The following is a 27,062-nucleotide window of genomic DNA, read 5'->3' as shown; positions in this document are numbered from 1 at the left end:
TAATTTTCAATAATTGAAAGCAAATGTCTTGTTAGCTAATGAAACATTGTTTGATGTTAAAGAGATTTCATGTAATAGTAGAAAGCAATATTTGCCTCTTTATAAAGCCTTGACAGTAATGTCCCCACTTTGTCACTGGCCACTTATTCTCAGAATATCAAGGGTATAAATGACCTTTAGGAAGGGAAGAGAAATCTCCTTTATTAGCAAAAATGCACAACTTGCAATGTATGTTTACTTTGTAAGCTCTAAAGTGACTTTGAAATGTGCAGGGTCTCTTTTTGTTGAAACCAGAGGGTCCAGACAGCACAAAGGGAGTAAAGCTGTAAGATCTTCTGTTGTCACCCTCCCTTCCCTTTGCATATCTTTCTTTTTTATACTCTAAATTTAAAAGTAAATAGAAAAACATTACTAGCCTTTTCTCTTTCATTTGCTGCATAAGTTTCCTTTTTAGGTTCTGCAAAGAAATTGCGAAGCATGAAAAAAGTCCTAAGGTCTGGCTATGTTAGTATGTTTCTGAAGAGGAGAATGAATATTGAGATCTGGTGCTCCCTCTTTCTCCATTCCACTTAAAAAAATTTTTTTTCTTTCTTTCTTTCTTTTTTTTTTTTAATTTTGGCTTTAAGGAGGCCTCTAGGGGAAAAAGGCCACCCTTAACTTTAGGTGCTGGTTTATCCAACTTGATATACTTGGGTCACTAGGTTAGTTCTCTCTCCTTCCCACTTGTCTTAGCTGAAGTTCGCTTTGTTTGTGAAGAGCTAAAATCAGGCTAAGCAAGAGAGGAGAGGGCTGAGAAGTGAATGAATAAAGAAGTACCTTATAGGCCCCAAGGGCAGGGGATCTGCTTGGGCCTCCTGACCAATACAAGTTAGCAAGTCAGGATGGAGATCAGAAAATTTTTGCAGACTGACACATCTGCTTCTCTTTGCCCCTCTGCTTTTTCCTCTCCTCTCCATATTAGTGTGTTCCCATTCTGCCTTAACATGGCCTTTCCTCTTTCTAAGAGACTACTTGGATTTGGAACTTTATTTGAAATACTCGGGGCGGGAGGGGGTGGGATAATCTCATTGGTCCTGCTCAGGCAAGTCGTCTAGCCCTGGTCCTGTCATTTTGGCGGTGACTGTGGCTGAGGAGGTTACGAGATTTATAAAGTTTCTGGAGCAGAGGCTGCCAGGAATATACTCAATGAAGAAGGAAGTGAGGAAATTATTGGCCCTTCAACATTTAAAAAAAGTTTTAAGTTTAAATTTATTATGAGAATCTTCAAACGTATAACAAAGTAGAGACTTGTATAATGAAACCCTGCGTTCCCATCACTTAAATACTTGCGGAGATTTTGACTTTTAATACTTCCGCCTGACGTATGGAAGGGTAGTGTTCAGGTATGCTAGTGTGCTTAGTTATAACTTCAGATGTTGTCTCCAAGGATTCTATCACAGGTTCTCTTACCAAATTTTCTTTGAAATTGTAGATATCTTTGAGCTTTCCTTTAAAACACATACTCATAATAAAACCCAGTCTCCTATGCATCTTGTCTTGAATATTCCTATATCACTCTTTTGAGAGGCACAGTGTTACTGTATGTATTGCTTGTGCAGTAAAGAGATGATAAAAGTTTAAGAGGTAAATTATTTTTTTAAAAGGACTTTCTATAGCTGCCCTTTGTTTCCTTATCTAGGTATTTCTTTTGTTTGTTTGTTTTTGTTTTTTTGTTTTTGTTTACAACAAAGAACTTTCTAATCTGCCCTTTTCCTTTACGGTCATGGTAGACCCCTTAATTTATTTGTGTCAGTTCCATTTCCACTAGGCTACTCTGGGACAAAAACCCGGAAGAAACTTGAAAGTCTCACGTGTTTAAGAAACAGATTTCAGATTAATGGGTTCTGACTTTATTAACATAATCTTAAAATAGGTTATTTTCTTGTATGGTCATCAGAGAAGAATGTTTTTATACTGATATAAGTGGCCTTTTGAGATCTTCATGGTTTACCTAGACAAGCCTAGAAGGAGGATAATCTTGGCAAATAGAGAATGGCCCCTTTAAGATTTTGTAGGTAAGTGACAGTGATTCAAAGATTCTTTCTCTTTGCACTTGTCTGAAAGGCTTCTTTGAAGGTACTGGTTTTTCTCCTTTAGGATACAACTTCTTTCTATAAAAAACATTAGCTCCAACCATTGGGGCCTTCTTGTCCCTTTTTTGCTATGAAGCTTACTCATATTTTTTCTTTTTCACCATTACCTTCTGATGGTTCTCAGTTCCACTCAGGGGCTGCCTGATAATCCATACTGTTTGCCATTTTTTTTGCCAGTAAATACTGTAATTGCCTTTAAGAGATTAAATGATGTCATCAAATGAATGATGTAGAAAGTAGGTATAGTCCATTTCATTCTCTGCTTCCTTGGCACTGCTATATGACGTGGGACTTGACAGAAGCCACATGCTTCTTTGGTGTATTCTTGTAATAAAACAGTGTGTGTTTGCTGGATTACAATTTCATTTAAGGGTGTGTATTATGGAACATTTTGAGTTGGTCATAGGGTTGAAGGTAAAGTCATTTGAAAGTGTGAGTCGTCGCTTAAGCTTCCTTATCCACCCAAAATATAGATGAAGGGAAATCTGATAATTTCTTAAGCCTGGCTAGGTGGTAGCTCGCAGACTGTTGGAGGCAGAAAAGCCTTTGCTGGTCACCTGGTTTAATACCTTCACTTTTTTTTGGCTAAGAAAGCAGATAGGTAATATTTGGCATTGTAAGTCTTGACTGTATTATTCAAGAAATATAAATTGTTGAATGATTAGAGCCTTTGCTTGGTGCCTACACAGGTCTGGGGCTGTTCTGAGACTTATGTTAGACCTGGGCCCTGCCCTCTGGTGGCCCCTAGTCTTAGGGCAAAACATGGATGTAAACCCATGTATTCTCTAAGGACCCCTTGACCCTCAATTCTGTGCTCAAGACTGATAAATTGCTGGGCTGAAATGTGAAGCTGGCTCACAAAAGAGTAACAAATTTGGTGTAGAATATATATATTTTTCTGTACTCTGCCCTTTTGTGTCTGGGGCTGAGACCTCAATTAGACAGATAGTCAATATTCTTTATTTTCTTTCCTCACCTGTTATACAACCCTTCTTTACAACTTCCCATCTTTTATCTTTCAAACCATTCTCTGACTTCCTATTTGTATCATTTTTCCATCTATCTTCTCTTCTTTCTCAGTATGTTGCTAGACACATAGTAGGAATGTAATAAATGTTCAAAGTAATGAATGTAAAGAACTGTCACCTTCTATGAAGACGATCAAGAAAACAAAAAGAAACAATATTTTAAAAACTTAACTGACTCGTTTTCCAGCTTGTCTTTGAGAAAATATATTATGTGAAGACTATTGTAATGCTGAGACTATTTTTCCCTTGGATAAGTATTTAAAAATATCCCTGCGTGTGTGTGTGTGTGTGTGTGTGCGCGCGTGTGTGTGCGTGCGCGTGCTTGTGCGTGCACGTGCTCGTGTGCATGTGCACATGCATGCACATGATTAGTGGTGTAAGTTTTAAAGAAGATATTATGTCAAGTCATTTATTTCATTTGATTAAGCCATTAGAAAAGATTAGAGATGTCTTTAGTTTTGGGAAGATAAGTTTAACAGAGAACGGATTTCAGAAACATCTGGGCAACATACACAACACCTTTCTGTTCCCTTATCTTTAAATGCAGCTGTTTGTATATTTTTTTTATAACAGATAAGAATGATAAGGTGGAAATAGCGTGTTTGAAAGCTCCAATTTATGTCTCATTCAGGTTTCTTCTCATGGCTTCCTTCAGATATATAAATATATGGAGAACCTAGAGTTCCATTTTTCTTTTTTTTCTTAGAGCATATTACCTTTATCTAAATAAGTGTCATCACCCAGTGATTGAATGTTTCTATTTGAACCTTCTGTCTTGAATAAAGTTATCCTTAAAGAGGCCCCTCTTCCTGAGATAATTGTCCCTTCCTGTTCACTCAGAAGCACATGCAGTGCTAAGGAAACTGACCAGATGGGGGCACTTTTCTGATAAGTGAGGAGGGAGTCTTGTGGGTCAGGATTTCCTTGACTTCCTGCCTTTGCTTTTATTAACTCTGTGAAGTAGAACTTCTGGGTGTTAGGGCTCTGTGGTCAGAAATCTGTGAGCTAAGGCACCAAGTTTCTGTAAGGGATAAGTTGGGTGGGCAGAAGGAGGAATATGACAGCTGAGGGTTATGTTCGGCATATGTAAGTTTCATCGTGGTTTCTATCACATGACTACGATGATGATGAGGACGGTGATGGTGACATTCTTTTTCTAAGGGAAGGGCTGGGAAGTCAGTACAGCAGCCTTTTCCTTTCCATATAATTGTGAAGAATAAATCAATGTTGGTTTGGTTGCAAGGCTGTATATTGATCACAGTTTTTAGTCCTTGAAATGCTGATGGAATGTTATGTTCTTTCTGTTAAATTCAGTAGAGTAGAATTCAGAGGGAGCTGTGGAATTCAAATAAAGACTATTATTTATAGGCACGACTGACAAATGAAAGCAAAGCATTTTACTTAGAGAAAATACATACTCCACACTGGAAGTGGCAGTGTGTGAGCAGGATCTCAATTTATACATTTACTAATTGCTCTTCTCTGTTGTGAAACATTGCCAGCGGATCCAAAAGAATTTGTTTTTTCAAAGTTGAGACCTTGGTCAGCTATAACCTATGCTAATGGGAATTCCTGTGGGTAGGATAGTCAATGCACTTGACCCAAGTATGCCTCTGGAAGAAAGTTTTAAACTATGAGAAGAGGTTCTTTGGACTAGGATGTGTATGCAAACTTAACGGGTTAGAAGATTTTTGCAGAGTTAATTTTACAGAGGCAGTTTGGGGTGGTTGTAAGAGACTGGATCTTTCTTTTCTGGATTTAGCTCAGTGTTTCTTCTGCTCTCTATAGTTTAGAACCTCAATTCCCAAAGTATGGCTCACGGGCCACAGTGGCCCATCAGGGTATCCCTGCTGAATCGGAGATGGATGGAAGAAAGCGAGTCGTTTAGATTTCTGGACATTTTTCTTAATGTGTGGCCAGAACTAATCTGTGTCTAAACAGAAGGCTTTGGATGAAAATGACCTCCAGCATTTCTTCCAATTCTAGCATTTTTTTTTTTTTTTGGTCATTTTTATTATCTCTAGTTCTCATCTGAAAATAGCCCTTGGAGGGGGAAGACTTCCTTTTACTCTGAACTGTTTCTTTCTGTTAGCACCTGGGCATATCACATCAGCTTTCTATAATAAGCAGACACAAACTCACTGTTATCTTTCACTTCAAAGGTGACATTTGGAGCTGCCCGTAGAATTCTCATTTCCTCCTAAGGGGTATCTTTTGTCCTTGGCTCGGGATGGCATTTGGCTGTGAATGGTCACATCTCTTTTTTGCTCTGGTTACCCACTCTCTTTTTCACCCTCTTTTTCAGTTTTTAAAAACAATTCCTCTCTTAAGTAATCCCTCTAAGTAATTCCCATCATCACAGTTTTATAATGAAAGAATGGCTTCAAAACCAGGCACCTGATTAACCTATCTGCTACCTTAGGCCCCACATTGCTTCTGCACTGGCATCTATTATTCCATAAAGCCTTTGAGAGCTATGAGAGCCTTAAGATTTTTTTTTTTTTTTTGGTTGTACCACAATCTCTATATTTACTGATATTTGAATATTTATTGCTTTGGAGCCAGTGATAAAAATATCATGGTATATTAACTTTTAATTTTCTCAGATTTATTAGGAACACCAAAAAGAATATGCTCTCTCTGGAATGTGTTGGAGAAAAGAAGTTGGTTTGTCACAAAATTATTCATTTCCATGGGAATAGCGCCAATGCCTGTTCTGCAACTTGATTTGTTGCAGAACATTTCATTCTTCCCAAACTGTGTATATTTGTTAATAACTTAATTTATAGACCAAGAAAAGGCTTGGATATTTTTGGTATGGAGATGATATTCTAAAAGAGTGACATTGGCTGGCTGTCAGAATTCCTATCTGATTTAATTTCCTGAATCTGGAAAAGGGATGGGGGAGAATTTTCATGAATGTTTTAAAAAATGTAGCTTGCAGATGTCTCAGGTCAAAAGTCATGTATAGAGATGAATTAAAGTTTAAAAAATAAGGCCTATTCATTTTTGATTGTTGGGCTTTTCTCAGTTATTTCATTAAAAAAAGTCACAGTTCAATGAATCCACAATATATATTCTTTGTACAGAGTAGATACCTAAAAAATGCATGTGGAAAAATGTCTATATATTACCTGAGGACAGCGTTAGACTCTTTATGCAAAAAGTGATCGCTCAGGCCACTGAGGAAACCCCCAAAAGAGTGTGTAGTCCTTTCATGCTAATTGTTCTTTCTTGTTTTCCATTTTGTCCTTCTGATATTGGAGAAGCAGCAAATACCACTTAATGATTAATAGTGTGGATTTGGGCTTGAAGTCTTATATTGAGGCCAACCACCCACTGAGTTAAAACCTCTTCCTAACTAAAAATTGAACCACCCATCCCTGTTCCCAGAGAGGTCTTTTTTTTTTTTTTTTTTTGATAGCATTCAGTTTATATGTGATTAACGTAGTCAAATAAAAATGTAAACGAAACATAGGTTATTTTTGCCTCCCATATTTATTTTGGTTTAGTTGGATGGCAAAAATTCAACATATAACTATGGAAATCCTTTTGGTAAAATGTGCTTTTTTCCCAAAGCTGAACATCGTTATAGATGAGATTCACTTAGAAATGGAAGAAAAAGAGTTACACACACACACACACACACACAAATATATACCTACATACATATGTATACACATCTACGCAGACTCATAGATATATACAGAACCACACATTCATGCATATGTATACACACACACATAAACATACATATATACATGCCATAATTATTATTCAAGCTAGCATACTTTATTAATAATTTTTCTGAAATAATATAGACTAGGAGTTTTCTAGTAGACCTGGGATGCATAGTGACCTACTTATGTAGTACATTGCCTTTTAAGATGACAAGAAGCTCTTATAAAGATTGTTTACTCTGTGCTAGGGACTTCACCCACTTATTCCTATGCCATCATGGTAGGGAAAAGTTTAGAAAGACTTCACATTCCTTAATAGAGTTAGTCACTTTCTACTGTACTGTTGAAGCTAATTCTAATGGTCTCATCTATAGAACTGGCAGCATTATTAACAGATTTGCCTCTGTCGATTTTCTCCAGAAGTCTTCATTGTTTGCATTTTTATGGAGGTAATTTGATTTTTATTAATATAAGTAATAGAGAAGTTTGGCAATTGGGTACTACACAGACATGCTGTTTCCTCTTTTTCGTTTACTTTACTCTTGTTAATGTCATCAAAATGTTGACAGCTGCATAACTCTTTTTAAAGCATTCATAACCTGACAGATATTACAGATATTTGTCATTTTACTTCCAGTAAGTGACAACTAGAATTAGCTTTTCACGGTGTTGGAGGATAGCACGGGTGTAGTGAGTCCAGTCAAATTTGTTTCGCATTTCTTTAATGTGTAAGTGATTTTGAGTCTTGTTAAGGACTGAGGACTGGAAAGATGTGGGGGCAGGGATCTGGTAATTTTTAGTTTTGGGGTACACTGGCAATTAAACTGGCAGAATAGTGGTATCTCATATGGTTCGTAAGTCTCAGTGATGAAAGAGTCCTTGGGTCCACATCCTTAAATCATGCTTTTGATGCTCAAATCCTTGCTGCCCTTAAACAGAGAGTTTTTCTCTTCTGAGTACAAACCTCCAGAAATGGAAGGATAGTCCTTTCGAAGAAACTCATTATGTCTCTAGAAAGCACTAAAAGTTTGAAACCTATTTCTTACATTAAGCCTAAAGCTTCCACTTTATCATTTCTACCCACTGGTCCTGATTCTCTTTATTGTGGCTGTAGGTTCGAAACTTAGTTTCCTTTTTTTTTTAAAAAAAAAATAACAGTAACAAAAATAATGACTAATATTTATGGATTATATGCATTGTGATAGACATTGTGGTAAGCACTTTATGCATTATTTTATTTCATTTGCATAATCTTAGAGGTAGGCGTTATTATTATACTTAATTTGAAGAAAGTGAGGCTCAGAGAGGTTGAAGTCATTTGCCAAGGATTCACATGGTTAGTAAGTGCAGGTCCAGAATTCTCGTCCAGTTTTGTGGGAAGCTAAACTGATCCTTGGTGACACTGCATGGGCATGAAATTTCTCTAGACCCTCTTTTCCCAACTGTATTCTGGAAGGTCATGCATCTCTCATAGGGTATTTGTGAGGATAAAATAAGACAGACACATGTTTTCTGGGAAGTGATGTACACGTGTGACATTACATTATTAACATCATCAAAGTCAATGATACCATTCTGATGGCATCATCTACGTCAGTAGGTTTGCTGCTGCTTCTTTTTTTTCATTGTATTCTGTCACCCCAGTAATTTAAAGTTTATCTATTTTGCAAGGTTCAGGACAAATCATACTACTTCTTTGGATTCTATTTAGATTTTCCTAGTCTACAATAATTTCTTTCATTGGAAATCTGTTGCACATTCTATTTGGTGTTTTTAGTTGTAAATCACAGGGAAAAAACCCCACCTCAAACTGTCTTAAAGACAAAAAGGATCAGTGTTGGCTTTCACGGTAGCAGTGGTTTCAGGTAAGGCATGAGCCAGAAGCTCAGTCTAACTAGATTTATAGTTTGTTCTCTCCATTTCTCAGGAATAATTCCTCAGTGAAGGATCTCTTATTGGGAGTGGGTTGGAGTTTTGCCCCATTGCAAGGTAACTATGCATAGTCCAGCAGGAGAGAGTTCAATTCCTTTAGGGCTTGAACAAAATTCCCCAAATCGAGTGTCATAGGCCAAATATCCCTAAATGGGGTCTGCAATAGACTAAATATTTGTGTCCTTCCAAAATTCATATGTTGAAATCTTAACACTTAATGTGATGGTATTAAGAGATGGGGCCTTGGGAGGTAATTAGGTTATTAGGGTGGAAAGCTCATGAGTGGGAAAAGTGCACTTATAAAAGAGACCCCAGATTGTTCTCACACCCTCTCTCTGCCCTGTGAGGATAACAAGAAATCAGTAGTGTGCAACCTGGAAGAGGATCCTCACCAGAATCCGACTATGCTTGGCACCCTGATCTCAGACTTCTAGCCTACAGAACTATGAGAAATGATTGTTGTGTAAACCACCTAGTTTGTGGTGGTTTGTTACAGCAGACTGAATGGACTGAGAGAGTATCATGTCCTATCATATGCTAATAGGATTAAGCCAGTTGAACCCTGTTCTGGGGTAGGAGAATGGAATTATTTGCATACAGACCAAATTTGGAGAAACCTAGGAAAATGTTAGGAAGAGGGTAGGCGGGATGGGTAAAGGGAGGTAGCCAACAATCTTCCAGGTAAAATGACTTGTTTACTCGGCTTATTTAATATGTATATTATTGGCTATGTAGCCATTTATAAGTCATAACAGACTGAAAATTCCTTGAGGACAGGGATCTTGCAATGCTTTTTTTTTTTTTATCTCTCTTCCCACCTACTTGAGCTTGTCTCACATCTCCTTTCAACCGTATGTGGTCAATAAGAATGTTGAATGATTTTTTTTCTTTGCTAGCTATAAGTCACAGAGAATGAAATAGCCTATAAAAGAAAATATCCAGTTATTCCATAAACTACCATGGGGAAGGGGAAGTAGGTAGGACAAGAAGATAATAAAATTAAAGTTTAAAATAAGTTATCATTGTTGAGTACATCCCTCCCCACCCTGTTCAGATATAACTTAATTACACAATTGGATATGCTTTACAATCTTCAGTTAACCTGCTGGTGGGCACTGAGAGAACATTTTGTAAGGGGAACATTCCCGTCTTTTTAGCATGTTAAATGCACTGTTAATGAAATGGGAAATTTCAGACCACTATAGATTTATCATAGGTGGTGCATGAAGAGAAAACTATATTAACCTTTTGTTGATTTGAAGTCATTTTATCTTATGCTCAGGAGCCCAATTAACATTATTGATTTAAATCATACTCATCAAGATCAACTTATTTTGGGTTAATTTCCTTCAACACGGAGAGAGCTGAAACCAAGCATAGAGGAGTTGAGACAGAATGATTGATTCACCATGAAAAGAATGTTTTGTACTGTAATCTCATTTCAATGCTCCGGTAGTTAAGTTTTGCCAAATTGCTTTAGATGAGGCAATCGTTTTCTGGTTGGGATTCTGCTTAGACCTTATATTGGTCAGCTATTTCCATAATAATGCTGCATAAGAAATCACCCCATTTATTTTCTTGCTCATGTTCTGCAGGTTGACTGTAGTTTGGCTGATCTAGGCTGGGTTGCTGTGCTCCAGCCAGTAGGGCTCCAGGTGGCAGGGCAGGCGGCCTTGACAGCAGGCTGTATGTTGTCTTCAGGTCTGTTCTATGCATGTTCTGGGGCTCAGACTGATAGAGTAGAGGGTGCCTGCAGCCTCTCATGGTAGATCATGGAATGCAAGAGCCAAGCCAAATTGTGATGTGATATGAGCACACTTACAGCCTCTGCTTTCATCACGCTGCTAACTTTCATTTGCCTGCTGACCAATATCAGCAGGGCAGAGAAGTGAACTCTGCCCATAGTGGGATCGGATGGGAATGACTATTTGCTGAACAGTAATCAAACTTATCATGGACTTCTGGTCTTATAACTCTTAAGTCGGAGTGCTCAGGCCAATTATTTGTACCATCATCATCATGTTGTCAAACTGATTTCTCAACCTAAACTAGGGTATAAGTCTTATGAATTTCACCTACGATTCACCTTATAGACAGAACCACTACTCTAAATTGCAAACTCTTAGAGGGCAAAGATAGCATCCTAGTTTCTGTTGGACCTTAAAGGACTTGGCACATAATAAACCCTCAATATGTAGAGTATGAATGAACAAATGAATGAATGAATGACAATTTTGTTTCTTTTGTGGAGCAGTTAAATAAAACCAGGAATGCATGACAGAAGTTAAATAGGAGGAAAAGCTGTGAAGAGTTAAAGCAACAGCCTGAAGAGAGTGTATGTGTGATATACACAAATATACATGTATGTACATATACATATGTATGTATGCACATATATATACATGTACTATTTTGTTTATCTGATTACCATGTGAACAAGGAAATTAATGATCAGAGAAGCTGGGTCTTCCCAAGGCAAAACACCTAGAAAGAGTTGGAAGTAGGATTCGAACCTCAGTTGTCTAACTCCAAACCAAATGTTCCATATTGGGGCTGCTTCTTGGAAGCGGGTGGTGAATTTTTATTGTCTTCCTTACAAGGACTTTCCTTTTACCTTGAGCCCAACTGTTTGACTCAGCGAAGCATCAATTCCCCTGAGAATGGTCTGTTATAAGTGGACACATGGAACTTAAGAAAAAAAGGAGCAAATGGCTAGAGATACAGGGCTGCTTTCCCTTTCCATTTGAAATTAATGTTCACTGTATAAAAAACATAAAGCATATCCATCCCCAGGGACCTGCCTGACATTTTAAAACTTTCATCTGCTTTAATTCATGATGTTCGAGGAAGGGATTTACACATAGCTGAGCTCCAGTGGCTCGTCGTCTGCCGTGTGCATTTCTTCTCTTATCTTTGCCAGGGTGAGCTTTCTATTGGCCCAAGGAAATTATATAGCTGCTTCTTTTTAGCTCCCTCTAAAAACAATAATGGGCCTATTCAGATTTTATCTGTAATTTTACCTTGTTGTTGAGCAGTATTAATAATGCTGTTGTAAACCAGGCCAGGGCAGCACTCACTGAATCTTCTAGGCTTTGGTGATAGGATAAATAGCTGCTCACAGAGCACAAAGGGAAACATGCAGATGGTCTCAGCATAGGTTGGACATGCTCGCCTGCATGGGAGCTGTGTTAATATCACATCTTGCAGATTTGGCAAGAGTTTTAAGAGTCCTGTATTTCAGGCTAGTTTTTATAGAAACTTGCTGCAGAACTGGGCAGTATTAATCATGGCTGAGATATATCACACTTAGTACAGTATTAAATTCTAGCAATGGAATGATGCAAAACCAGTTCATAACTTTATAAGAACATTGCATGCTACAGTAATCATAGAGAAATAGTGTATATCCAAATTAATGGAGAATAAAATGTCCTGCACTCTGTTTTTGGTGTCAGGCAAGGTTCCTGGATGGTGTTTGTTTTTTTTTCTTTACCTTACATGAAAGCTGGCTGAGGCAGGCCTTGTGTCTTTTTGGAGTTTATTACCATGGTAGACTCGTGTGTGTGGAAGGGGTCTGCTCTAGGCATCTGTGACTTGGCAAAGACACCTAAGATGATCTTCCTTCATTCTTGAAAGGTTGATTACACACACCTTTTATATGGTACACACAATGCTGAGCATGGTGATTACAAAGTATCTGTGACTCAGTCCCTCCCCTCATGCAGCTACCTCTTAGTGGTCCATGGCATGTAAAGAGTTCATCGCAATTCTGGAATGCCCATGCCCACCCTACCCCACCTTCATTTTATAGATTTTTATGGATCTGATTCTTACCTGGGGTAGACATGCATATAATTTTAAGGGTACCCTTGAAAGATCTTTGGAGATTGGTCTGTTATTGCCTGTGTCCCAGAAATAAGTTTTGCCATTCCAGTTTGGCTGAAATATTTTGTTAGGTAATGATATATTAAAATGTAAATTAGACAGCATTATGAGGGATTACTAACATCTTCTCATTTCCCCCCAAAATTATCAGCCATTGAGAGAAATTCTGAAATAGCATATAAAAAACAATAATACATAGCAATAGTCATAATAACAAAACAACAATAATAGAAGTTAACATTTATTGGCTGCTTACTATATGGCAGGTATAGTTCTTAGTGCTTTAAATATATTATCTTATTTAATCCTTATACAAAACATGGAGTAGGGCCCATTATCAACTCTGTTTTACAGATGAGGACTTTGGGGCACAGAAAGATGAAGAAATTTGTTCAAGGTCACATAGCTATGAAGTGGTAGAGCTGGAATTTGAATCTGAGGAAGCTGGAAAGCTGGAATGCTGCAAACAACAAATAAAAACATCCTTAGCTGAAGGAACAATGGGACAGAGATGTCTGAAAGGGCCTGGATTTGGAGGACAGAAGGCTAGTGGGGATCGAAGAGAGGTAGCCTGATGACACCACTAGGTATATGAGAGAGTTTAAAGATTTACTGATGGAGATGTGAGTGGGAAGGCAGAGGAGAGCTGTGATGGTAAAGGCTGTGGCAGGAAGCCTGATGACTGGAGTGTGCTTGAAGTCCTCTTGTACTCTTTGCCTTTGGTCTCAACCCCCAACTAAAAGCTCCTTAATTATTTTTACTTCATGGTGCTGGCTATTTATAAAACTTATTTAAAGCTCTCTTCCAAACCAGACTGTATGCTACTGAGAGAAGAGACTATATCTAATAGCTAGTGCCTGGCACACAGTAGGCATTCAATAACTATTTTGTTGGCTGGCTAGCTGGATAGTTCCTAGACCCTTTATTTATTTTCCTTATAAATGACTCTTTTGCTGTTTATTTTCATAGTAGCATATCCTCCACATCTTCTATAAACTAAGTTCCATAACCCATATGCCATCTTCGTACAGATGGCATTCAAATCATAGAAAATATTATAGCCGAAGGAGTATTTTTCCTCCGGAAGCTTAGACTCAACATGTTTGTAATATGAACACTTCTTATTTGTAGGTTTTCCTCCAACCAGCACATCAGATCATAACTCATTACAAGGCACAGTAAAAATTATTGTCGAGCAGTAGACTCAGTATAACTGGAGAAGCAAAGGATTTGGGGAATTACTCATTAGGTCCTACTTCATCTTATGTGGATTCTTGAGAGGTGGCCAGCAGGTTCTTTCAGGCTGACATAATTTTTTCTAGGTCATCCTTTCTCAGGTGTTTTATAAAGAACAAATCCATGCTATTGCATCTGTATGCCTGTGAATCAAAGAAATATACGAAATATTTGTCCCACAATTGATGAGGGGGCCAGCCTTTGCTTTCAGTAGATGCAAGTTATTTCCTTTGGGCAGGAGTTCTGTGCATTGTGTTCAGGTTCTGTGTGGGGAGTTTGTGTGTGGCAGACCTGTGACCTCTAATTCTGGATTATTATGCAACCAACACCAACTGGGATGGGCGACCTTGCTGGGGTCTGAAATGAGTCACTTCACTGTCTTCACATAGACAGGTGTCTTTCCTGAGATGGGGGGTTTCCTAGTCTCATTTTCATCAGAAATGACTGATGAGCTTCTGTTGGGATAGAAGCTTCTGTAGTGGTCATTTCAAAGCCTTAGCTCACCAGTTCTCTAGCCCTTGCAGCTAGTTCTGTATGTAAACAGGTGATGATATTGCCATAAAATCTTTGCATTCAGTCTTTGGGTTGCATTGGATTGGTGGCTTTCAATTTTTAAATTTTTTTTTTTGTCTGTGACTGACATTAAAGAATATATTTCCTATCACACACACACACACACATCTATCTATACATACATATATACATACATACATACATACATATATATAAAAAATATATATACATATATATACACACACACACACACATATTTATTTAAGTAACTGAATCAGAAGTGTCAAAAACAATACCCTTACTACATATAGTGTACTCTTATGTGTTATATTCTGTTAAAAAATGCTGAGAGCACCCTTGAATTTGATCCCACATGCAGCTGCATTTTGAAAAACAGTGGCTAGTCTACGGCCATGCTACCCTGAACAAGCCTGATCTTGTCTGATCCTGGAAGCTAAGCGGGGTTGGGCCTGGTTAGTACTTGGATGAGAGACCACCTAGGAAGACTAGGTGCTGTAGGCATAAAAAATAAAATAAGGATTATAAGCTGACAAGGTCCTTGCAATCTGTGAGGTCAATCAAGGGTTGCCTCGCCTAAAAAAACACCCCAAAACAACAAACAAACAAAAAACAAACAGTGGCTAGATCTGCCAGCCTTCATTAGATCTAATTCTGAGAGAGAATCTGATATCTTGCTTTTATGGATGAGGAACAAATCTTTAGGTGTGATCCTAGCAGCATATAGCTAGTTAGTCGCAAAATTGGGGCTATAACCCAAGTGTTCTGACTTCAATTTAGCATTTTTACATAACTATCTCTGACTCAGAATATATCTTTTTTTGTCTTCTCGATGTATGTATGTTTCCTTTTTGTTTCTGATTAGGTATTGAGTGGCAAACTAATAGTGTGAGGAATTGATACCCTCTACCTTCCTGCCTGGACCGAACTCACACCCTCTCTCCCTTTGCAGAACCCTGTTACCTCTTGGCCAGGTGACTCAGCCAGTTCTCAGGTTGTATGTGTTGTACACCTGAGGCACCGTGCCGTGTTCCCACTGCCCTGAGCCCATAGCACAAAATGCATGTGGTTCTTGTCCTCGAATAGCTTACTGTGTGAGGTGACATGGCTGAGCTTCATTCTTTCAGTAGAAGCACATATGGATAAACAGGATTATTAGAAATGTGCTTTGGAAAAGATCTACCCCAAGATTTTTCTCCCTGGTTAAAAAGAAATAAGCTTCTGTAACAAGAAAGCTTGAAGCAATGATCATAAGAGGAGAGCGAGGTGCTGAAGATACCCAACTTTAGTTTGGGTTGGGGAGGTACATCATCCTGGTATTGCTGCCTTGCCCCTCTCTCTTCTCCATGGGCTTTGGGCTCCATTGCTGCTTCTCCCTTGTACCTGGGCTCCATTGTTTCTTCTGGAACTGAAATCTATCCCCTTTCTGTAAGAGGTGGTGCCTGCCAAGTAAGGATAACAACTGTATTTTGCAAGCCGATATTTAAAATATCCAGTCTAAAAATATGGATACAATAGGACAAGGTATTTAATATCTGTCTTCTTCCACCAAATCTGAAAAATAGGCTTTCTGTTCCTCACTCCCTCCTCACCTGAGTTTTTAAGCTTTAGCTGTCTGAGGCTGTCATGAGTATTGTCAGCGTACCTGAGTCCCTGGCTGAGGCATGACGGAGGCATGCTGGAGAGGGGAGAGAGGCAGAGGAGTGTCACTAGATTGCCACTGTGCTTGCGCAGTCATCACAATTCCACCTCCATCAGGGTGAGTGTGGCAGTTGAGGAATTCTCCTACAACACATTATTTTATGGCTTGGGATCATCTGCTTTGATTCTGGCACTTGGGCCGTGGTTGCCTGTATATTTGAATTCACGAGAGTGGGTGCCCTGCCTCGTATGTATTCGTCCTGCCCTATTCAGGAGTATGGAGCTACTTTCTCCTTTGAAATGCAATAGGCAGTTCCGTTTTTGCCCATCACTCCTACTGTTGGCTGAGTGGCGCGGAGGGACCCCTTTCTGTAATATAGTGCTGTAGCTGGTGTAATTCTGATTTAGAAAAACAGCTTCACTTCGAGAGAAACATTAATTAGATGCAAAGAGGGAGTTATTTCATCCTTCGGGTGGGGGAGAGTGGGGAGTGAGAGAGAGAAAAAAGTACCACAAATAAATTATCTCCTATTTGTGCAATGTTTTATGCTTGTCAGCTGTCTGTTGCCAGAGAACCACAATGTAGCTAAATACTTGTGACACCTTGCCCAATCAAGGTATAGCAAAAGGATGTTATGGGAGCCTCTTTGTGACAACCTGTGCTAGTTTACATTAGCTTAACCAATCGCTTTTTCCTCTGTGCTTGGAGAAATTTGTTAAATTAATTCAGTTGCAATTAGCAGATTTATGGGAAAGTACCCTGTTATCCTTTAATTGGAGAGCATAAAACTACAAACTGAATCCGCTAGTTCTATTTGTGTAATAGGCAATCTATCTACGACAAGATTTGATCGATGGAGTCGTATGATGCCCTTGCCTTGTTTTATATTGGCTGTCAGCGCTTAACTGGGACTGAAGTATCTGGGTAACAAAAATTGATATAATGACTTAATGCGCCTTATTCTCTTTGAGCTACATCAGTTTAGAGCACTTCTGAGAGAAAAATGTCTGGAAAATATCAGGGAGTCATTTATCAACCTGTTTTCATTAGCATACTGCCTAGCTCTGGCAAGGATTTGAATAAAAAAAAAAAGCAGGATGGTACAATTTATTTCAGGCCCCATATTTCTTGGATGAAAGGAGACTTCTAATAAAAGCAAAATACAGAAAGATGCTTTTTCTAGCTGGTTTTTCCCTAACTAAAAATCCTACCTCTAAAGCTTTTCTGTTTGTTTGGATTTTTGCTGTTAATATTCTAGAGAACGTATCCCCATGAAGGTAATTAGAAATGTAATGCAAAATGCATGGAGGTTATGACATATAGAGAAAAAAAATGGTTAACAACAAGAAAAAATTAACCAAAAATATTCAGGTGTGTCGTGGGTATGTGTCCATCTGTCTCTGTTTACCTCCGTTGTATATTTTTGCGTGGTTATAATACACAGTTAAACAGTGAACACGGAGAGAAGTTCTCTGCGTAAGTGGGTGTTTAGTAGCATTAAAGGATTTCAGAAAGTTAAGATAACAGCGTTTTTAGCTTTCTTGAGTTGGAGCTGAGGGGAAATAGAAACAGATCAAAATGTTTCTATAGTGGATAAAATGCATTTGGTATATGGAGTCATTTGTCCTACCCACTGTAGGATGTGAACCACAAGAGGTAATAATAACTGAAAGGCAGTTGTACGAGAGTGAGTCCTTTTTTGCATGAAATTTTTATGCATCAGTCAGCCTGCATACAGTGTGCCTAATGTATAAAATAAATTGGTGCATAAATCAGATTAAGAGCAGCATGTTGCCAACTTTTGCATTTGCACACAGGAATTCAATATGGATATGGAGAAATTCCCATTTTTTAAATCTCTAATAGGGTATGGGGAATCTCAGGTAGACACTGCACACAGGGACATTTTATTCACTTATCTCCCCCACTTGTCACCCCAAATAGCAACAGAAGCCGTGTCGCAGGTAGTAAGAGCAGCGGTGCGGGAGTTTTGTGATGCTAGCTGTATATGGAGGGTAGTGACACAGTATTTAAGATAATATTGCAACTCTGTCTATAGCTCCTAATTATGGCGAGGAATTGGTGTGCCAATCGATAGTGATTTATGGTGGGGATAAGCAAGTGCACATTGCTCACATTGATCTGCATGTAAATTCCTTGACATAATAAGAAGTTATTACCAATGACAGTCGCTGTCTGACTGCTAATTCATAGGCACATCCTTCCGTCAGTGAGAGCCACAGTATCTGCAGACTGGGTGTGAGTTTGCCCCACAAATTGCCTGTTGTAAGTCGGGCCTGTACATCTGGTACCCCAGGAGTGGCTATTGAGTAGATGACAGTTGAGGTCACACTCACTGTTTCTCTGTCAGACAGTTCTGTAATTAACCAACAGGACAGGGGGTATGTCTTTTTTTTTAGAGCAAGAAATATCCTACAGTGGTTTGACTCTGGGTTTAAAAAAATAAGTTTTCTTAAATATTTTATCTTTACACCATTTCCCCAAAAGTCTCAGATAGCAGATTATTAACCGATTAAAATACAATTGCTTTTATTTTACCTTTTTTCTCCTATTATGGTTTTTGAAAGTTATAGATGTTTAAACTATCTAGCTTTTCTGGTCTCTTAAATCTCATATATATTTATATGCTTCTGCATTTCTATTGCACCAGAGCTTTTCTAAAAAAAATTAATCTTCAAGCTTATATCTCTTTGTTCTTCCTTTTCCCCTTTCCTTTCCAACAAGGCCTCATAAAATGTTTTTTAGCTGTATTCTTCTCCCCATCTCTTAAGTCATCTTTGTTAACTGACCTCAAGTCTTTTGTAATTCATAGGTAATAGGTGGCTTGTTTCTTTTTCACTCGCTTTTTGTGGGCAAAATCTGTCTGTCCTAGCCTGTGGTATTACGTTATCTATAACCAGCAGTTTGTTTTTTAAAAACATTTTGTCATGTCCCTCTATGGCCTGATATGTTTTTTTTTTTTCTTTAAGAGTCTGCCGCATCAGTAAATTAGTCATGAAAATGAATGCTGCCAAAGTGTGATTACTGTGTTCTCACCTTCTTTATTCTTACTGGAGAAGGTAATTGTTATTTGCAGGAGACCCCTTGAGAAGTTGGAGGAATGGACATATACCTTGAAAAGTGAGTTATTAGTTCCAGGTATATGGTATCTGCTTTACCTTGAGAAATACAAATAGTTATAAAAACACAAGATTGTTCATTATACATAGTAGTCACAGTAGAATAGAGTAAATAATACGAACAATAATTTAAATTTTAGATTGCCTGTTATATCGATTAGGTCTGGCTAAGTTATGCTGCAGTAACAAATAACTCCAGAATCTCAAGGGTATAAAACAATACAGATGTATTTCTTGCTGTACTGCATGTACATTGTAGGTTGGCAGAGGGGTTCTGATTTTAGTCACACAGACTCAAGATGGCAGTTGACATCTTGAACACTAAGCTGGACACTGAGCCAGAGCAAAAGAGAGTTCTGAAGGGTCTTGGATTGACAAGTAAATGTACCGCACACAGCTCATTGTCACAGGGCCCATTTTTACCTTGTGATGCAAAGAGGGTAGAACTAGACATATTTGGTAAACAGCTTTAATATATAGATTGGAAATACACAGTAGGTACTTATTAAAAATGCTTCTCAGACCATAAGAAATTATTAGCTTTAACAGTGCACAGATTGGTGATGACTGAAGAGGTCTTGAATAATTAAGCTGGAAATCTCTAAACAGATAAGATGGTTCAACTCTCTCACTTTTACAGAGGAGGAAATAGCGATCCAGAGAGGGGAAATAACTTTCTCAAGGTTATAGCATCGGAAAGGAGCAAAATAGGGATGCAAACCCAGATTTCTTGACTTGAATCCAATGTGTTTTCTTCTGTCTCTCTCACCTATAATCTTGGGAGCCTCGAGTTCTTGTGCATATTGCTGTTAAAACTGTGTGTGTTGGTCATTCAAGTCCTAATTGCCTGTCCTTTGACCTCAGTCCTTTATTTGACAGCTTTTGCTTTGTCCAGGTGCTCTGGGTCTGCCTGGGTCCAGCTTCTTGGCTCTTCCTTTCCAGATTCCCTGGCCACCATCGTATCGTTTTTCTGCAGATGATATTTTGTTAGGAAGCTACATTCACTTAATTTTTATTTCAAGTGCTAGAATTTTTATTCCTGTTTCAAACTCTACAAATATGACGCAAGATATATAGAGTGATGTTGAGACAATGATGGGTTGTTCAGCAGAGTCAGTCAGTAAAAGCAGGTGAGACCAGGAGGAACTTCACAGAGTGAAATGTTTATTGATTTGTTTGTTCATTGTATATATCCGCTCTCTACTTTGAGAAGGTAAGGGAAATGGTGATTTGGTCTGGACAGTAGTACATTGTTTTGTTTTGTTGTGACTCATCAGAGTCAAAAGACAAAGTTTTAGTTGATGTGTCTGCTGGTTTACTTTTTAAAAAACTAATTCAAGTTTCTGCTTCAGACATTGAGGTCATGGTGATACACTCAAAGTTTTAGACAGGGACAGGAAACCTTATAATACTTGTCATTGTTAACAGGTAAGGAGTTATATTTTCCAAATGATTTTTACAGTGGATCCAGGATGGACCTTCCTGCTAGAAGACTATTAGTTATTTTCTTATGGTCAAAATTGTGGATGTAAGCATTTATCAGTAGGGCATGTGTTAGAACCCAAAGCCTGGGATTTTGGAATTGGATTCATAAGTGGCTAATATCTGTGGTAGATAAGGCAGAGGGCAGTGTGCTTGTGTGGCATCAGAAAGATGCTTTCTTGCTCATATAGATGACCCTTATCAACCTTATGCTTTTGTGTGACCCTCATATTCCATTCAAAATTAAAAACAAAAGCTCCAAAAAAGCTAACCTTCATTAGGTACCCATTATATGTCAGGTGCATGTGCACCCCCCTTCTCTTTCTCTATAGTGTGTATACACGTATGTATCTGTGTGTATTTCTCATTCGTTCCATATAATAGCCTTATGAAATAGGTATTGTTGCATGGCTAACATCTGAGTGCTTACTTTTGCTTACTATGTGTTGCTGTCTTAAGTGCTGTGTACGAATTAATTTGTTTCATCCTTACCATCACCCTCTGGTATAGCTCCTTTTATTATCCTCATTCTGAAAATGAGAAAACTGAGGTGTAGAGTCTGTTATACCTAAGGTTACATAGCCGGGATGTGGTGGAACCAAGGTTCAAATCCAGCAGAGCTTGAACCACTCTGCTGAGCTGCCTTGCTCTTCTTTACCACCCCACTGGTGAGGGGAGGACTTGTAGAGCTGTGCAATGAGATTCAGCCATGGAATCAGAAGATTGGATTCAATCCCTGGCTCTGACACCTACTCTCTGTGCTGCATTAGGTAACTCCCTTAGCCTCTCTCAGTTTCGTTTTCTTCATCTGTATAGGAACACTCTTACCCTTAACTTAGAGTCAATGGTCCTTAGAGTGAGGAGCTTGAGCCCAGGGAAGATATCATGAGAACCACTGGCATGCTGGAAGACAGTGTTAGAATTCTATATTTGATTTTCATAACCTAAAAACTAGAAAGGGATAAGCTAATCAGTATTTAATACTCAGACTACACTGGTGCCTTCACTTGGTGCAGGTGTCTACCACATAAGCGTGATGTGCCACACACAGTAGGGAGCTTTTCCAGAGGCCACTTGGAAACTGTTTTTTGAAGAGCAGTTTATAGTGCCACCTTTCCCTCTTTTTCGTCTTCAATATTTCACAAATTTTATTAGTTTCTGGTTCCAGGATATCAGTGGTGAGATTAATTTCATTTAAAAAAATTCTCGAATTATAGACCCTTTACATTATACTTGGTTCTGAGTTGGGGATTGAAAATACAAATTTTTGGTTCCAACAGAGGTTCCTTGATTATATAATGAGAAAGTTGAGTTTTTAAAATTATAAATATAAGTTTCCCATTTTTAAAATAAAAGTTCCAACTTTCTTAATCTTTTCACTCCTAATGCCTACCAGAAATATATATCCCAACAGATATGTTGGGCAAAAAATGCAGTTGAGCAAATGCTTTCTGAAAGAAACTTATGGAGGGAACATTGTCAAAGCAGATGTTTGGAAAGTTTCCATCATCATATGAGCTCATTGCTAAAAAGTGTCCAGTTGTATCATCTATAAAAATGCTCATCTCTGCAAACTATAACAAATTCAGAAAAGGAATTTTCCAACCATTTAAGAAGTCTTTTCAAGAAGAAGTATTAGTGGGTTTTGAATTCATTTGCAAATAATATAAAATTGCCACACATGTTGGGTAATTGACGTTGAAGACTGTGGACATTTACCCACTGAATTTAAATAGCAATCTGAGCATGACTGGTTAATGAGATTGGGGAAAAAAAAATAAATAAAGAAGAGTATTATGATTTGATCATTTTAGCCAGTGATCAGTTTCTTCCCTATGTACTGTTGTACTGAATAATGGCTGTACCAGCTAATGGCTGTACCTTAGCACCAAAGGTATTAGGTGCTAATCCCAGAACCTGTGAATGTTACTAATATGGAAAAAGGGTCTTTGCAGATGTGATTAAATTAAGGATTTGCGGTGGAGAGATGATTCTGTATTATCTGGGTGGGTCCTAAATGCAGTCACAGGTGTCTTTATTAGAGAGAAGCAAAGGGAGATTTGATGCAGACGGAAGAGGAAAAGGCAGTTCTGACTAGACAAGGAGAGATCATAGTGATACAGTCACAAGCCAAGGAATGCCAGCAACCTGTAGAAGCTCGAAGAGGTAAGGTACAGATTCTTTCTTAGTGCCTTTGGAGGGATTGTGGCCCTGCTGACACTGATTTTGGCCCAGTGGTACTTCTGGCATTCAGATTGTGACAGAATTATATATATATTTCATGCCACCAAGTTTGTGGTAATTTGTTGCAGCAGTCACAGGAAACTAGTCTGTATACTTAAGTAACTTATAAAACTGATTCAATTATTAAAACTAAGTGTTAAACTGAAATTAGAAGTAAACTTTTAAGTTGACTTTACAAAGTGTTAGGCCAGTAATTTATTTTAATAATTTTTTTTTATTTATTATGGTGACATTGTTAAACAAAATCCAAGAAGTTTCAAGTATACAATTCAACAGTAAGTCATATATATTGCATTATGTGTTCACCGCCCATAGATTTCTTTCTGTCATCACATATTTGACCTCTTTTATCTCATCTACCTTTCCCTTTCCACTCTCCCCTCTGGTAACCACTGGTCCACTGTCTATGAATCTGTTTGTTCTGTTTGTTTGTTGCTTTTAGGTTTATTTCCCACATATAAGTGATATCATGCGGTTTTCAACTTATTCCTGTCTGGCTTATTTCGCTTAGCCTGATTATCTCAAGGTCCATCTATGTTGTTGCAAATAGCAGTATTTCATCTCTTATAGGTGAGTAATATTCAATCATTACACATATGTCTCACATCTTCTTTATCCAATCATCTATTGTAAGACACTAGGATTGCTTTCATGTCCTGCCCACTGTGAATAATGCTGCTATGAACATCGGTGTGCAAATATCTTTTCGGATATAAGTTTTCAAGCTTTTTGGTAAATACCCAGTAGAGGGATTGCTGGATCATATGATAGATCAATTCTTAGTTTTTTGAGGAACCTCCATACTGTTTTCCATAGTGGCTGTACCAATTTGCAGTCCCACCAGCACTGTATATGGGTTCCTTTTTTTTCAGATCCTCTCCAGCACTTGTTATTACTTGCTCTGTTGATAATAGCCATTCAAACAGGTGTGAGATGGTATCTCATTGTGGTTTTGATTTGCATTTCCCCAGTAGCTGGTGAAGTTGATTGTCTTTTCATATGTTTGTTGGCCATCTGTAGATCTTCTTGGGAGAAGTGTCTGTTCTGGTCCTCTGCCCATTTTTTAAATGGATTCTTTTTTTGTTGTTATCGAGTTGTATGAGTTCTTTGTATATTTTGGATGTTAGGCCCTTATCGGAGGTGTTGCTTTCAAATATATTTTCCCATTCGGATGGTTGTCTCTTTACCTTGTTGACAGTTTCTTTTGCTGAGCAGAAGCTTTTTAGTTTGATGTAATCCCATTCATTGATTTTTGCTTTTACTTCCCTTGCCTTTGAGGTCAAATTCATAAAATCCTCTTTAAGTCCAAGGTTTAGTACCTATGTTTTCTTCTATGTAGTTTATTGTCTCAGGTCTTATATTCAGGCCCTTACTCCATTTTGAGTTAATTTGTGTGTGGTGATAGACAACAGTCTAGTTTCATTCTCTTGCAGGTGGCTTTCCAGTTTTTCCAGCACCATTTATTGAAGAGGCTTTCCTTTCTCCATTGTATGTTTTTGGCTTTTTTTTTGTCAAAAATTATTTGCCCATATAAACGGGGGTTTGCTTCTGGACTCTTGATTCTGTTCCACTGGTCTGTGTGTCTGTTTTCTGCCAGTACCTGTTTTGATTATTGTCTAAGTAATTTAAAAATAGTGAGGCTTACGTATATAACATCTCTAATGAAAAAGTTAATATACAGTATGTAAAATATCTATGTTTTTTGGTGAGCTCAAAGAGGAATTGACATTATTAATGCATAGAATTGCATTTAAAGTCTTTATACTTCTTTCTATCCTTAAAATGCCTATTTGTATATGTTTTATGAATACATTGGTACAATAGTAAGTATCTATAATTTATAAATAACATATGTTGGGTGCATCACCAAATGAATTTGGAGAACTTGCTCTAGGGGATTATTGTTAAGATTGAATGAAATAAGTGTGAAAGCTCTTGGAACATAGTTGGCATCCAATAACTATTTATCGAATGAATGAATAGATGTATGAACAGGTAAGGAAGAAATGGAGGATCCTAGTTTAAGCAATATGACTGGAAACATGGCTGATGGAGGAGCTTAGCAGTGGGCCCAGGTATGCTTGATTCCAAAGCAGGCGATCTTTTTATTTTGCCTTCGTCTTGTGAAGAAGTGTGCTTGTTGGAATTATCTGTTTCACAATTTCATTAAGGGGACCCTTCAGGAATCTGTGAATGTTACAAGTGAGACTTAGTGCTGATCCTGTAGGGCTGACCCATCTCAGCACTGGGGTGAAGTGGGAAGCAGTAGCAAGTGCAATGGCAAAGATTACCTGAGAAGGCAGAAGATTCCTGCAGTGGGTGTGGCTGTCTTGGCCTGTGAGGTGGTGTTGGAGTTGGGAAAGGGATTTGAAGGTGGTTGTGGTGGGGTAGGCTGTGGAGCTGTGCTCAGCTTTCTTGCAATTCACCTGACGAGGCAGGTAGCTTTAGGCTTTTGCCTGAATGTGAGAGGCTATGAGGATCAACCAATGCTAGAAACATAGAAGATTCATGAACACCGATTCCTCTTCCCCATGAGGAGTGTTAGAAGAGAAATAAAATTTATATACTCACTGATTTTTAGGCAACCAAGGTACACACACCCACGATTGTGGGAGATGTCTGGACAACCCTCAGACCTAGTTTTAGCCAATAGTTTCACTCTTCTTTCTGGCCAAAGACAAAAGCAGCTTTTACTACAAGTGTTAGCAATAAACTACCTGGATTTGGAAATGTTCTCTCTTCCAGATTATCTTTTGATAGAGCTAATAATGAGCTAATAATGACAAGAAAATAGCCAGAGTGCTAGTGGGTGCTGAAGGGAGATAATAAGGATTTCAGAGCTGTTAGGTCCTTAGACCAGCCAAACTGCACCTGTGAAAAGGGGAGCAGACCCTATTAGCCAAATTGTGAGCCTCGTCAGCTCAGTCTTTAAAACATAAGAATAAAAGCCAGTTCTTGGAAATGTACTTCTTGTGCTCTGGCTGTGTTAGAGTAGGGGGTTTCTGTGTTGTTCGCCAGAACACTGGCATCGACCCCCATTGTCGTTACCCCTGCTGCTCCAATAACCTCCAACAAAGGCAATTCCAAGTGTACCCTTGTTCACTTCTGATCTATGTTTTTATACCGCTCAGGGCATGTCACTTGAAACCTTCCAATGATCCCCCTTTCCACTGTTGGCAGGATTTTCTCCTTTTCCTCCCTCCTACCCTTCAGCTAGATCTCATGCTACTCTGAAAAAGATTGTCTTGTCTCTGGGCCCTTGCCGTTCCAACTGCCTGCACCTGCCTCCTCCTATTTCACCTGGCTAACACCTTTGCATTCTTCAAGTCTCAGTTTAAATGTCACTTCCTAAGGAAGGGCTTCCTTGACCCCTGTTGACTGGTTTGGCTTCCCTCACTATATGCTCCTCTAGCATCCTGAAGGGCCGCTTTTGAGATAGTTATTTTACTTATAATAATGTATTCAGTGTCTGTCAGACCTATAAGACCATCATCTTTGATGTGGCCAATGCACAGTACCAGGCACATAATAGATGCTCAGTCCATGTTTGCCTGATGAATGGATGAAGCTTTTCGAGAAAGATGGTACTGTGTTATTTTGTACCCACACAACTAGCATAGTACCTGACACCCAAGAGATGCTGGTTAATGGAGAGGCAGTGGGCCAGGGCTTTTAGGAGTTGTGACCTGGATGCATGGCATTATGCCTCATCCCCTTCACCCATCTCAGTGAGGCCCAGGTCTGACTACCTTAAGAAGCTAACCGGGGAAGGATGATGATAGAAGTTGAGGGGTATACCATCAGTTGGCCTTTTGAAAAGAAAAAAGGATAACATGCAGATTTATTAATGACAAATATTTCTAGATCTAATGAACTTAGAACATTTATTGCCATCTTTTTAAAATGTAAAAAAGAAACCAAAATGCTAGAGAGGCAATTATCATGACAACCTTTGCATTCTGTTTGCAGCCTTAGGCTTCTTAAGAGGTTCCCTTTTGAGTTGTGGTTATAGTTTTTAAGTGTATGTCTCATTTTTGACCTGGGAGTGAGAAAAACAATTCTAAGGCAATGAAAATACTCAACTGACTGGTAAGTACAGAAATGGGTCTCAGGCTTTTAGATATTTGCCC

General features: G+C 38.5%; 1 protein-coding gene and 1 pseudogene across 1 annotated transcript in view; both read left to right on the top strand.

Moving 5' to 3' along the window:
• Positions 1–27,062, top strand: part of LRMDA (leucine rich melanocyte differentiation associated) — a 977,969-nt gene that overhangs the window by 200,045 nt on the left and 750,862 nt on the right. The window lies entirely within an intron of this gene.
• Positions 14,810–14,928, top strand: LOC112482742 (annotated as a pseudogene).

The sequence above is a fragment of the Pteropus alecto genome, unplaced genomic scaffold (genome assembly GCF_000325575.1).
Source record: "Pteropus alecto unplaced genomic scaffold, ASM32557v1 scaffold155, whole genome shotgun sequence".
Classification (NCBI taxonomy): domain Eukaryota; kingdom Metazoa; phylum Chordata; class Mammalia; order Chiroptera; family Pteropodidae; genus Pteropus; species Pteropus alecto.
This window is presented reverse-complemented; position numbering and strand designations above follow the sequence as displayed.